The following is a 17,741-nucleotide window of genomic DNA, read 5'->3' as shown; positions in this document are numbered from 1 at the left end:
CGAAAAATGGAAGAGCGGTTGTTGGAAGCATCATTTGAATGGCTTGTGCAAACATGAATTAGAGGTCTAAAAATCCAATTTGAATTCAAGGGCAGAACGTTTGGGTATTTGTTTAAAAAGAATCGAAATTTCAGAAATTTTGATGAAAATAAGTCAGCCGCGCAAACTGCGTAAACGTGGGCTTTTTTCCGTTTAACTCGCAGCTTGAGTAACTTTTTTCATGCACGTATGATTTCATTTGCGTGATTTCATTTAAGAATTTGCGTGGAAAGGAACGGCGGACATGTTGAGGACTGAAGATAACTTTTGTAAATTCTGCTTTTGTATGCTTTAATGTTTTGGTGTAACAAATTATTATTTATGCGAACTTCTAAATGAAATTAATTTTTTACAACACCATTGTTAGCTTAATCACCCGAGCAATCAGCTCATGCATGAAATCATTCGTGCATGAAAAAAGTTACTCAAGCTGCGAGTTAAACGGAAAAAGCCCACGTTTACGCAGTTGCGCGGCTGACTTAATTTTCATCAAAATTTCTGAAATTTCGATTTTTTGTAAAAGAATACCCAAACGTTCAGCCTTGAATTCAAATTGGATTTTTTAAACCTTTCATTCATGTTTGCACAAGCCATTCAAAATGATGCTTCCACAAACCGCTCTTCCCATTTTTCGAGTTAATTTTTCTGTTTGTTTTTAGTGTTAGATACCTGAAGATGCCATGAAGTAAGTACCTATACAACAAATCTATGAGATATTTTGATAAATTTATAGTTTTCTAAACATTTCAAAATTGTCTACTTTTTTTTGATTACACCTGTATATAAACATCGTTTGCTAAATTCACCCACGCATGTCCAATATTGTAGCAAGTATACAATACTGCAATAGACAAAGTTATTTTATCATTGGTAGTTTATATTTTCGTGTTGTGAATACGAACATGAACGTATACCAATGGTAAAAGGGAAATTGTACCAATGTTGTAAGAGTTTTCGTATCGTCAATTGTGTCATGCTGCGATTTTCTCTTGCTGAGCGCGGTCTCACGCATGCACGCTAAATGACCTTACCATTGGTAACATTTGTACGAATGGAAATTACCTTATATAACATTCCTTTACACTCGAAAACCAGTGGAAACCAGTCTTAACTCACCGCGTGCAGTGAAAGTTAAAAATTTATGTCAGGAAAACTGAGGAAGTTCAGCTGCACGCCAAGGAATATTTGAATTTATCAAACAGACAGTAAACTGTCACTGCTTTGATAATTGTTATTCATGAATGATGCGGTCAAAAAACAAACGAATTAGTTCGTCATATTTCTTCTAGTAAAACGATATTTTAAAAGATTTCTGATGTTCGCTCTGTTGTACTTGGAATAAAAAGGTATATTCTGAATATTTCAATCTATTATACAATTTACTAGCTTACCCATGACTATAAATGCTGCCTGAAAGCATGATGTCAGTGTTCAGGTAAAACACACGCATCAACAAGATGCACAGTTATGTCTGAGTCATTTTGTGCAACATTAACAGTCTGTCATGTAATGTTGGCTGTTTCTCCATACACGAGCAAATCAAATTGTGGACAAGATACCTCTTGTCAGATTCAGGGTTACGATTACAGACAAGCTTTGGTTGGTCAAATATGTTGAATAAACACTAGATTGCTAGCTGTTGCGATAACTATCGTGCATGAAAGGCGAGCTTTTTGTTAAGTTTTTAGCCAGATTCAGACGTAATGTTTAGTCACTGTTAATTTAGCGTGTGAAGTTCACAAAGAAAGCTTATATTTTGAAATGTAATTATGTTGAAACCCACTGAAACATAGTTTCAGATGGATTGTGGATGTTGTGAGTTTTACTCGGTAAGACATTCAGTCGCACTAAGCAATGTCTGATCGTGATAGTCGAAGGCAAAGCGAAAATTTAACATTCTAGAAATACTATGCGGTGCGGATAATTCTGCATAGGCTAAAGAATTTAAGAAAGTCGGTAATTTGGCGACTAACTGGAAAAAATTGCGTCGAGGATGGGAGATTTATGCTACTGCCGCATTATTTACCGCATTATTTTTGACAATAATTATCCAAACCGCAGGGAATGTTTCAAGAATGCATTCTACGGTTAGGAATGGTAAAGACGATTTCGCTAAAGTTATAAAGAAATTTTAAGAGACTCTTATTGTTAAAACAAATGAAGCCTACGAACGCTTTTAGTTTAACAGGCGTGACGGTGAAACAATCGAAGAATATAAAGCTGCAGTTTCTGCAAGTATCTTCAAGCAACATTGCAATGAGATTGAATCTATTGGAAATATATGAAAGGAAAGTCAGTGCGAAAAACGTTTTCGCAAAGTTTCGCCGGGAATTTGGCGAAGCAACGAAACAACAACAAAGAAATTAAAATGGATGCTAATATATATAAACATCGTTGCTAAATCACCCACGCATGTCCAATATTGTAGCAAGTATACCAATACTGCAATAGACAAAGTTATTTTATCATTGGTAGTTTATATTTTCGTGTTGTGAATACGAACATGAACGTATACCAATGGTAAAAGGGAAATTGTACCAATGTTGTAAGTGTTTTCGTATCGTCAATTGTGTCATGCTGCGATTGTCTCTTGCTGAGCGCGGTCTCACGCATGCACGCTAAATGACCTTACCATTGGTAACATTCGTACGAATGGAAATTACCTTATATAACATTCCTTTAAACTCGAATATACTAATATGACACCGTACTGCCAGCGTACGCTTCGCAATAATAAACTTAGAAGTCCGTGGGTATAAAAAACGCGAAAGTGGAAACCAGTCATAACTTACCTCGTGCAGTGAAAGTTAAAAATTTATGTCAGGAAAACTGAGGAGGCCAAGCTGCACGTCAAGAAATATTTGAATTTATCAAACAGACAGTAAACTAACTGATTTGATAATTGTTATTTATGAATGATGCGGTCAAAACAAACGAATTAGTTCGTCATATTTCTTCTGGTAAAACGATATTTTAATAGATTTCTGATATCAGATCTGTTGTACTTGGAATAAAAAGGTATATTACTTTAATTTGATTGTTTTTATAGTGTATATTAAATCATTAATTTATATTAAATTTTTCAATATTCTCGTACCAAAACCTTAAATATTTATCAATAATTGATTATCAATTCAAGATAATACCGAAAATATATACCGAGACTGAATATTTCAAATTTAATAGGAAACACAATTTACTAGCTTACGCATGGGTATAAATGCTCCCTGAAAGCATGATGTCAGTGTTCAGGTAAAACACACACATCAACAAGATGCACAGTTATGTCTGAGTCATTTCGTGTAACATTAACAGTCGGTCATGTAATGTTGGCTGTTTCTCCATACACGAGCAAATCAAATTGTAGACAAGATTCTTCTTGTCAGATTCAGGGTTACGATTACAAACAGACTTTGGTTGGTCAAATATATTGAATAAACACTAGATTGCTAGCTGTTGCGATAACTATCGTGCATGGAAGGCGAGCTTTTTGTTAAGTTTTTAGCCAGATTCAGACGTAATGTTTAGTCACTGTTAATTTAGACGCTGTGAAGTTCACATCAGAAAGCTTATATTTTGAAATGTAATTATGTTAAACCCACCAAATGGATTTGCGATGTGTAGGATTGTGAACAGCGTTGTTTTAGTTTTACTCGGTAAGACATTCAGTCGAACTAAGCAATGTCTGATCGTGATAGTCGAAGGAAAAGCGAAAATTTCATATTCTAGAAATACTATGGCTGTGCGGATAATTCTGCATAGGCTTAAGAATTTAAGAAAGTCGGTAATTTGGCGACTATAGCTGGAAAAAATTGCGTCGAGGATGGGAGATTTATGCTATACTGCCGCATTATTTACCGCATTATTTTTGACAGTAATTACCCAAACCGCAGGGAATGTTTCAAGAATGCATTCTACGGTTAGGAATGGTAAAGACGATTTAGCTAAAGTTATAAAGAAATTTGAAGAGACTCTTATCGGTGAAACAAATGAAACCTACGAACGCTTTTAGTTTAACAGACGTGACGGTGAAACAATCGAACAATAAAAAAGCTGCAGTGTCTGCAAGTATCTTCAAGCAACATTGCTACGAGATTGAATCTATTGGAAATATTTAAAAGGAAAGTCAGTGCGAAAGAGGTTTTTTCAAAGTTTCGCCGTAAATTTAGCAAAGCAACGAAACAACAACAAAGAAATTAAAATGCATGCTAATATACAGGGTGTATAAAAAAAAAGTAGACAATTTTGAAATGTTTAGAAAACTATAAATTTATCAAAATATCTCATAGCTTTGTGCTAGTATGGGTACTTTGGCATCTTCAGGTCATTCTAACACTAATAACAAACAGAAAAATTAACCTCGAAAAATGGAAGAGCGGTTTGTGGAAGCATCATTTTGAATGGCTTGTGCAAACATGAATTAGAGGTCTAAAATCCAATTTGAATTCAAGGGCAGAACGTTTGGGTATTTGTTTAAAAAGAATCGAAATTTCAGAAATTTTGATGAAAATAAGGTCAGCCGCGCAACTGCGTAAACGTGGGCTTTTTTCCGTTTAACTCGCAGCTTGAGTAACTTTTTTCATGCACGTATGATTTCATTTGCGTGATTTCATTTAAGAATTTGCGTGGAAAGGAACGGCGGACATGTTGAGGACTGAAGATAACTTTTGTAAATTCTGCTTTTGTATGCTTTAATGTTTTGGTGTAACAAATTATTATTTATGCGAACTTCTAAATGAAATTAATTTTTTACAACACCATTGTTAGCTTAATCACCCGAGCAATCACTCATGCATGAAATCATTCGTGCATGAAAAAAGTTACTCAAGCTGCGAGTTAAACGGAAAAAAGCCCACGTTTACGCAGTTGCGCGGCTGACTTAATTTTCATCAAAATTTCTGAAATTTCGATTTTTTGTAAAAGAATACCCAAACGTTCAGCCCTTGAATTCAAATTGGATTTTAAACCTTTCATTCATGTTTGCACAAGCCATTCAAAATGATGCTTCCACAAACCGCTCTTCCATTTTTCGAGGTTAATTTTTCTGTTTGTTTTTAGTGTTAGAATGACCTGAAGATGCCAAAGTACCCATACTAACACAAATCTATGAGATATTTTGATAAATTTATAGTTTTCTAAACATTTCAAAATTGTCTACTTTTTTTTTATACACCCTGTATATAAACATCGTTGCTAAATCACCCACGCATGTCCAATATTGTAGCAAGTATACCAATACTGCAATAGACAAAGTATTTTATCATTGGTAGTTTATATTTTCGTGTTGTGAATACGAACATGAACGTATACCAATGGTAAAAGGAAATTGTACCAATGTTGTAAGAGTTTTCGTATCGTCAATTGTGTCATGCTGCGATTCTCTTGCTGAGCGCGGTCTCACGCACGCTAAATGACCTTACCATTGGTAACATTCGTACGAATGGAAATTACCTTATATAACATTCCTTTACACTCGAAAACCAGTGGAAACCAGTCTTAACTCACCGCGTGCAGTGAAAGTTAAAAATTTATGTCAGGAAAACTGAGGAAGTTCAGCTGCACGCCAAGGAATATTTGAATTTATCAAACAGACAGTAAACTGTCACTGCTTTGATAATTGTTATTCATGAATGATGCGGTCAAAAAACAAACGAATTAGTTCGTCATATTTCTTCTAGTAAAACGATATTTTAAAAGATTTCTGATGTTCGCTCTGTTGTACTTGGAATAAAAAGGTATATTCTGAATATTTCAATCTATTATACAATTTACTAGCTTACCCATGACTATAAATGCTGCCTGAAAGCATGATGTCAGTGTTCAGGTAAAACACACACATCAACAAGATGCACAGTTATGTCTGAGTCATTTTGTGCAACATTAACAGTCTTCGGTAATGTTGGCTGTTTCTCCATACACGAGCAAATCAAATTGGTAGACAAGATACCTCTTGTCAGATTCAGGGTTACTATTACAGACAGGTTTGTTGGTCAAATATATTAAATAAACACTAGATTGCTAGCTGTTGAGATACTATCATGCATGAAAGGCGAGCTTTTGTTAAGTTTTTAGCCAGATTCAGACGTAATGTTTAGTCACTGTTAATTTAAACGCTGTGAAGTTCACTAAAAAGAAAGCTTATATTTTGAAATGTAATTATGTTGAACCCACTGAATGGATTTGCGATGTAGGATTGTGAACAGCGTTTTTAGTTTTACTCGGTAAGACATTCAGTCGCACTAAGCAATGTCTGATCGTGATAGTCGAAGGGAAAGCGAAAATTTAACATTCTAGAAATACTATGCGGTGCGGATAATTCTGCATAGGCTAAAGAATTTAAGAAAGTCGGTAATTTGGCGACTAACTGGAAAAAATTGCGTCGAGGATGGGAGATTTATGCTATATGCCGCATTATTTACCGCATTATTTTTGACAATAATTATCCAAACCGCAGGGAATGTTTCAAGAATGCATTCTACGGTTAGGAATGGTAAAGACGATTTCGCTAAGTTATAAAGAAATTTTAAGAGACTCTTATTGTTAAACAAATGAAACCTACGAACGCTTTTAGTTTAACAGGCGTGACGGTGAAACAATCGAAGAATATAAAGCTGCAGTTTCTGCAAGTATTTCAGCAACATTGCTAGAGATGAATCTATTGGAAATATATGAAAGGAAAGTCAGTGCGAAAAACGTTTTCGCAAAGTTTCGCCGGGAATTTGGCGAAGCAACGAAACAACAACAAAGAAATTAAAATGGATGCTAATATATATAAACATCGTAGGTAAATCACCCACGCATGTCCAATATTGTAGCAAGTATACCAATACTGCAATAGACAAAGTTATTTTATCATTGGTAGTTTATATTTTCGTGTTGTGAATACGAACATGAACGTATACCAATGGTAAAAGGGAAATTGTACCAATGTTGTAAGTGTTTTCGTATCGTCAATTGTGTCATGCTGCGATTGTCTCTTGCTGAGCGCGGTCTCACGCATGCACGCTAAATGACCTTACCATTGGTAACATTACGAATGGAAAACATATAACATTCCTTTAAACTCGAATATACTAATATGACACCGTACTGCAGCGCGTACGCTTCGCAATAATAAACTTAGAAGTCCGTGGGTATAAAAAACGCGAAAGTGGAAACCAGTCATAACTTACCTCGTGCAGTGAAAGTTAAAAATTTATGTCAGGAAAACTGAGGAGGCCAAGCTGCACGTCAAGAAATATTTGAATTTATCAAACAGACAGTAAACTAATTGATTTGATAATTGTTTTTTATGAATGATGCGGTCAAAACAAACGAATTAGTTCGTCATATTTCTTCTGGTGAAACGATATTTTAATAGATTTCTGATATCAGATCTGTTGTACTTGGAATAAAAAGGTATATTACTTTAATTTGATTGTTTTTATAGTGTATATTAAATCATTAATTTATATTAAATTTTTTAATATTCTCGTACCAAAACCTTAAATATTTATCAATAATTGATTATCAATTCAAGATAATACCGAAAATATATACCGAGACTGAATATTTCAAACTTTTAATAGGAAACACAATTTACTAGCTTACGCATGGGTATAAATGCTCCCTGAAGCATGATGTCAGTGTTCAGGTAAAACACACACATCAACAAGATGCACAGTTATGTCTGAGTCATTTCGTGTAACATTAACAGTCGGTCATGTAATGTTGGCTGTTTCTCCATACACGAGCAAATCAAATTGTAGACAAGATTCTTCTTGTCAGATTCAGGGTTACGATTACAAACAGACTTTGGTTGGTCAAATATATTGAATAAACACTAGATTGCTAGCTGTTGCGATAACTATCGTGCATGGAAGGCGAGCTTTTTGTTAAGTTTTTAGCCAGATTCAGACGTAATGTTTAGTCACTGTTAATTTAGACGCTGTGAAGTTCACATCAGAAAGCTTATATTTTGAAATGTAATTATGTTAAACCCACCAAATGGATTTGCGATGTGTAGGATTGTGAACAGCGTTGTTTTAGTTTTACTCGGTAAGACATTCAGTCGAACTAAGCAATGTCTGATCGTGATAGTCGAAGGAAAAGCGAAAATTTCATATTCTAGAAATACTATGGCTGTGCGGATAATTCTGCATAGGCTTAAGAATTTAAGAAAGTCGGTAATTTGGCGACTATAGCTGGAAAAAATTGCGTCGAGGATGGGAGATTTATGCTATACTGCCGCATTATTTACCGCATTATTTTTGACAGTAATTACCCAAACCGCAGGGAATGTTTCAAGAATGCATTCTACGGTTAGGAATGGTAAAGACGATTTAGCTAAAGTTATAAAGAAATTTGAAGAGACTCTTATCGGTGAAACAAATGAAACCTACGAACGCTTTTAGTTTAACAGGCGTGACGGTGAAACAATCGAACAATAAAAAAGCTGCAGTGTCTGCAAGTATCTTCAAGCAACATTGCTACGAGATTGAATCTATTGGAAATATTTAAAAGGAAAGTCAGTGCGAAAGAGGTTTTTTCAAAGTTTCGCCGTAAATTTAGCAAAGCAACGAAACAACAACAAAGAAATTAAAATGCATGCTAATATACAGGGTGTATAAAAAAAAAGTAGACAATTTTGAAATGTTTAGAAACTATAAATTTATCAAAATATCTCATAGATTTGTGCTAGTATGGGTACTTTGGCATCTTCAGGTCATTCTAACACTAATAACAAACAGAAAAATTAACCTCGAAAAATGGAAGAGCGGTTTGTGGAAGCATCATTTTGAATGGCTTGTGCAAACATGAATTAGAGGTCTAAAATCCAATTTGAATTCAAGGGCAGAACGTTTGGGTATTTGTTTAAAAAGAATCGAAATTTCAGAAATTTTGATGAAAATAAGGTCAGCCGCGCAACTGCGTAAACGTGGGCTTTTTTCCGTTTAACTCGCAGCTTGAGTAACTTTTTTCATGCACGTATGATTTCATTTGCGTGATTTCATTTAAGAATTTGCGTGGAAAGGAACGGCGGACATGTTGAGGACTGAAGATAACTTTTGTAAATTCTGCTTTTGTATGCTTTAATGTTTTGGTGTAACAAATTATTATTTATGCGAACTTCTAAATGAAATTAATTTTTTACAACACCATTGTTATTTTAATCACCCGAGCAATCACTCATGCATGAAATCATTCGTGCATGAAAAAAGTTACTCAAGCTGCGAGTTAAATGGAAAAAAGCCCACGTTTACGCAGTTGCGCGGCTGACTTAATTTTCATCAAAATTTCTGAAATTTCGATTTTTTGTAAAAGAATACCCAAACGTTCAGCCCTTGAATTCAAATTGGATTTTAAACCTTTCATTCATGTTTGCACAAGCCATTCAAAATGATGCTTCCACAAACCGCTCTTCCATTTTTCGAGGTTAATTTTTCTGTTTGTTTTTAGTGTTAGAATGACCTGAAGATGCCAAAGTACCCATACTAACACAAATCTATGAGATATTTTGATAAATTTATAGTTTTCTAAACATTTCAAAATTGTCTACTTTTTTTTGATACACACTGTATATAAACATCGTTGCTAAATCACCCACGCATGTCCAATATTGTAGCAAGTATACCAATACTGCAATAGACAAAGTTATTTTATCATTGGTAGTTTATATTTTCGTGTTGTGAATACGAACATGAACGTATACCAATGGTAAAAGGGAAATTGTACCAATGTTGTAAGAGTTTTCGTATCGTCAATTGTGTCATGCTGCGATTTTCTCTTGCTGAGCGCGGTCTCACGCATGCACGCTAAATGACCTTACCATTGGTAACATTTGTACGAATGGAAATTACCTTATATAACATTCCTTTACACTCGAAAACCAGTGGAAACCAGTCTTAACTCACCGCGTGCAGTGAAAGTTAAAAATTTATGTCAGGAAAACTGAGGAAGTTCAGCTGCACGCCAAGGAATATTTGAATTTATCAAACAGACAGTAAACTGTCACTGCTTTGATAATTGTTATTCATGAATGATGCGGTCAAAAAACAAACGAATTAGTTCGTCATATTTCTTCTAGTAAAACGATATTTTAAAAGATTTCTGATGTTCGCTCTGTTGTACTTGGAAATAAAAGATATTCTGAATATTTCAATCTATTATACAATTTACTAGCTTACCCATGACTATGCTGCCTGAAAGCATGATGTCAGTGTTCAGGTAAAAACACACGCTCAACAAGATGCACAGTTATGTCTGAGTCATTTTGTGCAACATTAACAGTCTGTCATGTAATGTTGGCTGTTTCTCCATACACGAGCAAATCAAATTGTGGACAAGATACCTCTTGTCAGATTCAGGGTTACGATTACAGACAAGCTTTGGTTGGTCAAATATGTTGAATAAACACTAGATTGCTAGCTGTTGCGATAACTATCGTGCATGAAAGGCGAGCTTTTTGTTAAGTTTTTAGCCAGATTCAGACGTAATGTTTAGTCACTGTTAATTTAGACGCTGTGAAGTTCACAAAAGAAAGCTTATATTTTGAAATGTAATTATGTTGAACCCACTGAAACATAGTTTCAGATGTAGGATTGTGAACAGCGTTATTTTAGTTTTACTCGGTAAGACATTCAGTCGCACTAAGCAATGTCTGATCGTGATAGTCGAAGGCAAAGCGAAAATTTAACATTCTAGAAATACTATGGCGGTGCGGATAATTCTGCATAGGCTAAAGAATTTAAGAAAGTCGGTAATTTGGCGACTAACTGGAAAAAATTGCGTCGAGGATGGGAGATTTATGCCATACTGCCGCATTATTTACCGCATTATTTTTGACAATAATTATCCAAACCGCAGGGAATGTTTCAAGAATGCATTCTACGGTTAGGAATGGTAAAGACGATTTCGCTAAAGTTATAAAGAAATTTTAAGAGACTCTTATTGTTAAAACAAATGAAGCCTACGAACGCTTTTAGTTTAACAGGCGTGACGGTGAAACAATCGAAGAATATAAAGCTGCAGTTTCTGCAAGTATCTTCAAGCAACATTGCAATGAGATTGAATCTATTGGAAATATATGAAAGGAAAGTCAGTGCGAAAAACGTTTTCGCAAAGTTTCGCCGGGAATTTGGCGAAGCAACGAAACAACAACAAAGAAATTAAAATGGATGCTAATATATATAAACATCGTTGCTAAATCACCCACGCATGTCCAATATTGTAGCAAGTATACCAATACTGCAATAGACAAAGTTATTTATCATTGGTAGTCTATATTTTCGTGTTGTGAATACGAACATGAATGTATGCCAATGGTAAAAGGGAAATTGTACCAATGTTGTAAGAGTTTTCGTATCGTCAATTGTGTCATGGTGCGATTGTCGGATTTTTTCTTGCTGAGCACGGTCTCACGCATGCACGCTAAATGACCTTACCATTGGTAACATTCGTACGAATGGAAATTACCTTATATAACATTCCTTTAAACTCGAATATACTAATATGACACCGTACTGCCAGCGTACGCTTCGCAATAATAAACTTAGAAGTCCGTGGGTATAAAAAACGCGAAAGTGGAAACCAGTCATAACTTACCTCGTGCAGTGAAAGTTAAAAATTTATGTCAGGAAAACTGAGGAGGCCAAGCTGCACGTCAAGAAATATTTGAATTTATCAAACAGACAGTAAACTAACTGATTTGATAATTGTTATTTATGAATGATGCGGTCAAAACAAACGAATTAGTTCGTCATATTTCTTCTGGTAAAACGATATTTTAATAGATTTCTGATATCAGATCTGTTGTACTTGGAATAAAAAGGTATATTACTTTAATTTGATTGTTTTTATAGTGTATATTAAATCATTAATTTATATTAAATTTTTCAATATTCTCGTACCAAAACCTTAAATATTTATCAATAATTGATTATCAATTCAAGATAATACCGAAAATATATACCGAGACTGAATATTTCAAATTTAATAGGAAACACAATTTACTAGCTTACGCATGGGTATAAATGCTCCCTGAAAGCATGATGTCAGTGTTCAGGTAAAACACACACATCAACAAGATGCACAGTTATGTCTGAGTCATTTCGTGTAACATTAACAGTCGGTCATTTAATGTTGGCTGTTTCTCCATACACGAGCAAATCAAATTGTAGACAAGATTCTTCTTGTCAGATTCAGGGTTACGATTACAAACAGACTTTGGTTGGTCAAATATATTGAATAAACACTAGATTGCTAGCTGTTGCGATAACTATCGTGCATGGAAGGCGAGCTTTTTGTTAAGTTTTTAGCCAGATTCAGACGTAATGTTTAGTCACTCTTAATTTAGACGCTGTGAAGTTCACATAAGAAAGCTTATATTTTGTAATGTCATTATGTTAAACCCACCAAATGGATTTGCGATGTGTAGGATTGTGAACAGCGTTGTTTTAGTTTTACTCGGTAAGACATTCAGTCGAACTAAGCAATGTCTGATCGTGATAGTCGAAGGAAAAGCGAATTTTTCATATTCTAGAAATACTATGGCTGTGCGGATAATTCTGCATAGGCTTAAGAATTTAAGTAAGTCGGTAATTTGGCGACTATAGCTGGAAAAAATTGCGTCGAGGATGGGAGATTTATGCTATACTATCGCATTATTTACCGCATTATTTTTGACAGTAATTACCCAAACCGCAGGGAATGTTTCAAGAATGCATTCTACGGTTAGGAATGGTAAAGACGATTTAGCTAAAGTTATAAAGAAATTTGAAGAGACTCTTATCGGTGAAACAAATGAAACCTACCAACGCTTTTAGTTTAACAGGCGTGACGGTGACATGAAACAATCAATATAAAGCTGCAGTTTCTGCAAGTATCTTCAAGCAACATTGCTATGAGATTGAATCTATTGGAAATATATAAAAGGAAAGTCAGTGCGAAAGAGGTTTTTTCAAAGTTTCGCCGTAAATTTGGCGAAGCAACGAAACAACAACAAAGAAATTAAAATGCATGCTAATATACAGGGTGTATAAAAAAAAAGTAGACAATTTTGAAATGTTTAGAAAACTATAAATTTATCAAAATATCTCATAGATTTGTGCTAGTATGGGTACTTTGGCATCTTCAGGTCATTCTAACACTAATAACAAACAGAAAAATTAACCTCGAAAAATGGAAGAGCGGTTTGTGGAAGCATCATTTTGAATGGCTTGTGCAAACATAAATGAGAGGTTTAAAATCCAATTTGAATTCAAGGGCAGAACGTTTGGGTATTTGTTTAAAAAGAATCGAAATTTCAGAAATTTTGATGAAAATTAAGTCAGCCGCGCAACTGCGTAAACGTGGGCTTTTTTCCGTTTAACTCGCAGCTTGAGTAACTTTTTTCATGCACGTATGATTTCATTTGCGTGATTTCATTTAAGAATTTGCGTGGAAAGGAACGGCGGACATGTTGAGGACTGAAGATAACTTTTGTAAATTCTGCTTTTGTATGCTTTAATGTTTTGGTGTAACAAATTATTATTTATGCGAACTTCTAAATGAAATTAATTTTTTACAACACCATTGTTAGCTTAATCACCCGAGCAATCACTCATGCATGAAATCATTCGTGCATGAAAAAAGTTACTCAAGCTGCGAGTTAAACGGAAAAAAGCCCACGTTTACGCAGTTGCGCGGCTGACTTAATTTTCATCAAAATTTCTGAAATTTCGATTTTTTGTAAAAGAATACCCAAACGTTCAGCCCTTGAATTCAAATTGGATTTTAAACCTTTCATTCATGTTTGCACAAGCCATTCAAAATGATGCTTCCACAAACCGCTCTTCCATTTTTCGAGGTTAATTTTTCTGTTTGTTTTTAGTGTTAGAATGACCTGAAGATGCCAAAGTACCCATACTAACACAAATCTATGAGATATTTGATAAATTTATAGTTTTCTAAACATTTCAAAATTGTCTACTTTTTTTTGATACACCCTGTATATAAACATCGTTGCTAAATCACCCACGCATGTCCAATATTGTAGCAAGTATACCAATACTGCAATAGACAAAGTTATTTTATCATTGGTAGTTTATATTTTCGTGTTGTGAATACGAACATGAACGTATACCAATGGTAAAAGGGAAATTGTACCAATGTTGTAAGAGTTTTCGTATCGTCAATTGTGTCATGCTGCGATTTTCTCTTGCTGAGCGCGGTCTCACGCATGCACGCTAAATGACCTTACCATTGGTAACATTTGTACGAATGGAAATTACCTTATATAACATTCCTTTACACTCGAAAACCAGTGGAAACCAGTCTTAACTCACCGCGTGCAGTGAAAGTTAAAAATTTATGTCAGGAAAACTGAGGAAGTTCAGCTGCACGTCAAGGAATATTTGAATTTATCAAACAGACAGTAAACTAACTGATTTGATAATTGTTATTTATGAATTATGTGGTCAAAAAACAAACGAATTAGTTCGTCATATTTCTTCTGGAAAACGATATTTTAATAGATTTCTGATATTAGATCTGTTGTACTTGGAATAAAAAGGTATATTACTTTGAATTTGATTGCTTTTATAGTGTATATTAAATCATTAATTTATATTAAATTTTTCAACATTCTCGTACCAACAAGGGAATTGTACTAATGTTGTAAGAGTTTTCGTATCGTCAATTGTGTCATGCTGCGATTTTTATATTAATTGGATTTTCTCCTGCTGAGCACGGTCTCACGCATGCACGCCAAATGACCTTACCATTGGTAACATTCGTAGGAATGCAAATTACCTTATTTAACATTCGTTTACACTCGAATAGACTAATAGCGAGTTTGAGCAAGGAAACGAAGTACGAAGACGAAGACGTGTTTCGCCCGAGGTAGACTGGGAATAGTAGCCTCGTCTTAAGTCTTCGTGCAGCGGGATATTTGAATTGAGCAGTTCTGTCAAAGTTATACCACTACGAACACGGTACTAATTTTGTAAACATGAACAGAGCTGAATACGAGATGGCTATTTTAGCAATGTTTTCAAAAAATGCTTTGGAAGTGGAAGATGTTATGTTTCTTTTCGGTTGAAAAACAACATTTATATTCCATACAAGAACTATTCAAGATTTGACTTGAATATATCTTACTTTGAAAACTTCGTTTTGACCACAACGAACTTTGTCAAAATATTCATCCTAAACCAGGACAACAGGACGAAGACGTTAAACACTCACCGCTGACCTTAAGCAGAGTATACGCAAATGATGCGCAGACGTTAAAAAATTGTGAAGTTTGTCTTCGTCTTCGTAGTTCGTTGCCTTGCTCAAACTCCCTAATATGACACCGTACGGCGTACGGTTCGCAAAAATCAAATTAGAAGTCTCTTGGAATAGCCTAAACGGCTCAAACCGCGAAAATACTCGAACTGCGAACTGTTGAAAAATATGACATTTATATATTTATATATTTTTGCTCCGTTCTTTACATAAAAGCTGAACGTCCGAAGCAATGTCACAACTAAATATATACTTTATAAGTTTATTGCGAATATAATATTTTTTTATTATGTATTAAATATTTATATATTTATGATTGCTCCGTTCTCAAAATACAACAAAATAGATGCAGCAATGTCACAGCAATATTCCGAATATTTATAGATATGCATTTATGAATGCTCCGAACAGATTGACTGTTGTCATTATTTATTATTCCTTCGTTGTATATCACACAAAAGCTGAAACTGCCTGGTCTCGTGAAATATCATGTAAAGTGTCAGAATAATATATTCTGCCAGTATTTTTAATGCTTTGTTCTTAATGCTTTGTCTTAAAAGCGATGTTTTGCAAATTTTGGAAGTGGGGGAACACCGAACGCGTATTTTAAATTTCAATGGGCGTGGCCTATATATGGGCGTGGCCTGTAATAAGTTAATAGGTGATTTTAGGCATTGCCAAAATACTTTTATTAGATACACAATATCGTGTTGGTATACAAAGAGTAAATTCAAACTTATTATCTTGTTGAGACTATGTTCTGTATCAATGATATTTACTAGGTATATGGAAAATTTAAAATGTCTAAAGTAATTGCTAAAGTCGTTGTTTTGCGGCTGTCTGCTCCGCTCACTTTCAGCATCTTCCTCTAACTTTCGCTTTCTTACTCTTTCATCATTGGCCGAATGATGTTTTTGCAACCAGGATTTAGTATATTTATCTTTATTCCAAGCATTAATCGGAGGACCAACGAGTTTAATGAATATTAAATTTGATATTCGTTCAACAAGTAGGCGATTTCTTACTGACGTACAAAGCAAGTTCATTTTGACTAAACCCACGTTCGCATTCCGCCGATGAGACCGGGATACAGGAACATCTCAATAGAGGCTGGAGATCGTCAGGTACTCGTCTCCCTTGACTATCAACATAGTCTTGGAACGCAGGCACTGTTGAACTTCTTGGAGGGAAAACCGATCGCACAATGATCGTGCTTCTTCCTCACCGTAATTCAGATCAAGATCCTGTGGCCAATGTGTAACGCAAATCTGATCAAGAAGCTTATGATAGGCAGAACTTTCCAAACAGTTCCAGAAGCACATGTGGCAAAGAGACGATCTTTCATTGCATCTAGCAATTTTTCCATTAATTTTTCCATCATTGACATGTCTACGATTGGAAACTTGTGGTACAGTGCCAAATTTTCCTTCCTTGACCGCATCCTTTGCTGTCATCAACTTCGTTCCAGTCTTGCGTTTCAATGTTTCGATGCTTCTCATGAATTTCTCCGACTGGATTCGCTTGTTTAACCCCTCGTACATTGTCCTTTTCCAGCTTCTTTGTCTTTGAAGTGTTTGCAGAGTGCTTTGTAGTTGCTCCAAACTGTCAAAACCGTCCTGTGACTACTCGCAACACATCTCGCACTCATTATCTTAGCAATCTTAAGAAGCTGGACATCTAGACTTTTAGCCACTTCTCGTAGTTCGCGCACGTTGATTTGTTTACAGAGGACTGCTTATTATAAACGACGGTGACTTGGCATCTGTGAGGAAGATACGATTTGAACCATTCACAAACATTGAGAGGAAAAACCTTTATAGTGTGTCCCAGAGCCACGCCTCCACGAGGGAGCTCAATCCCCCTCTGATACTCCTTTACTTTAAAGACGATTTTGTATATATTTTATATTATATTTTATTAAAAAGCTGAAATTTACTGTCTCTTTCCCATATTATAACCTGTTCGTTCTTAGCTATTACAACGAGTAACAATTCTAATTCAAGAGTAACTTAAAACGCAGAGCCCAATACTAAAACCCCGAAACCCTAATAAGTTACTGCATATATATGGCGTAGAAATGACTTAGGCCCCTTTCAAACATCGACTATTCATGTTCAGAACCTAATGTTAATGAGATAAAGTCTTTGCTTAAGTTCATTTTGCACTGGATTTGGGACATGAAAAATTCGACGTCTGAAACGAGCTTAACTTGCACTAATGTGTTGTACCTAAGGTCCCGTTTCCACGTAGTTTGATACAAGTTTAACCAGAAAATGTTTAGTTAGTTGGGAGCATTCTTTGCAACATATCTAGCTGTAGCAAAGAGTATTTTTAATGTGTTTACTCAGTTACAGTTACAGAAAACTATCTAAAAAGTTAAAAATTGGTTGAAGCGCAAGGTCTCGACAATGATTTTTTGTAGCTTCGTTATTTGAATAGAATCTTTCGAAATATTT

At 35.0% G+C, this 17,741-nt stretch overlaps 1 protein-coding gene across 14 annotated transcripts in view; it reads left to right on the top strand.

Moving 5' to 3' along the window:
* LOC114526137 overlaps window positions 1-17,741 on the top strand; it is a 221,341-nt gene that overhangs the window by 163,388 nt on the left and 40,212 nt on the right. The window contains exon 1 of one of the 14 annotated variants that reach the window (XM_028547656.1): window positions 5,529-5,774. The exons of 11 other annotated variants lie outside the window; for them this stretch is intronic. The gene's annotated coding sequence lies outside the window, so the exon portion shown is untranslated. Of the gene's footprint in view, window positions 1-5,528; window positions 5,775-11,453; window positions 11,849-14,549; window positions 14,570-17,741 lie in introns of those variants that run through there. 2 more of the 14 variants (XM_028547654.1, XM_028547657.1) reach the window with 2 other exon arrangements.

Source organism: Dendronephthya gigantea, unplaced genomic scaffold (assembly GCF_004324835.1).
Source record: "Dendronephthya gigantea isolate DGI-Jeju-01 unplaced genomic scaffold, DenGig_1.0 000037F, whole genome shotgun sequence".
NCBI lineage: Eukaryota > Metazoa > Cnidaria > Anthozoa > Malacalcyonacea > Nephtheidae > Dendronephthya > Dendronephthya gigantea.
Note: the sequence above shows the minus strand (reverse complement) of the source record. Positions and strands in the feature narration are given on the sequence as shown.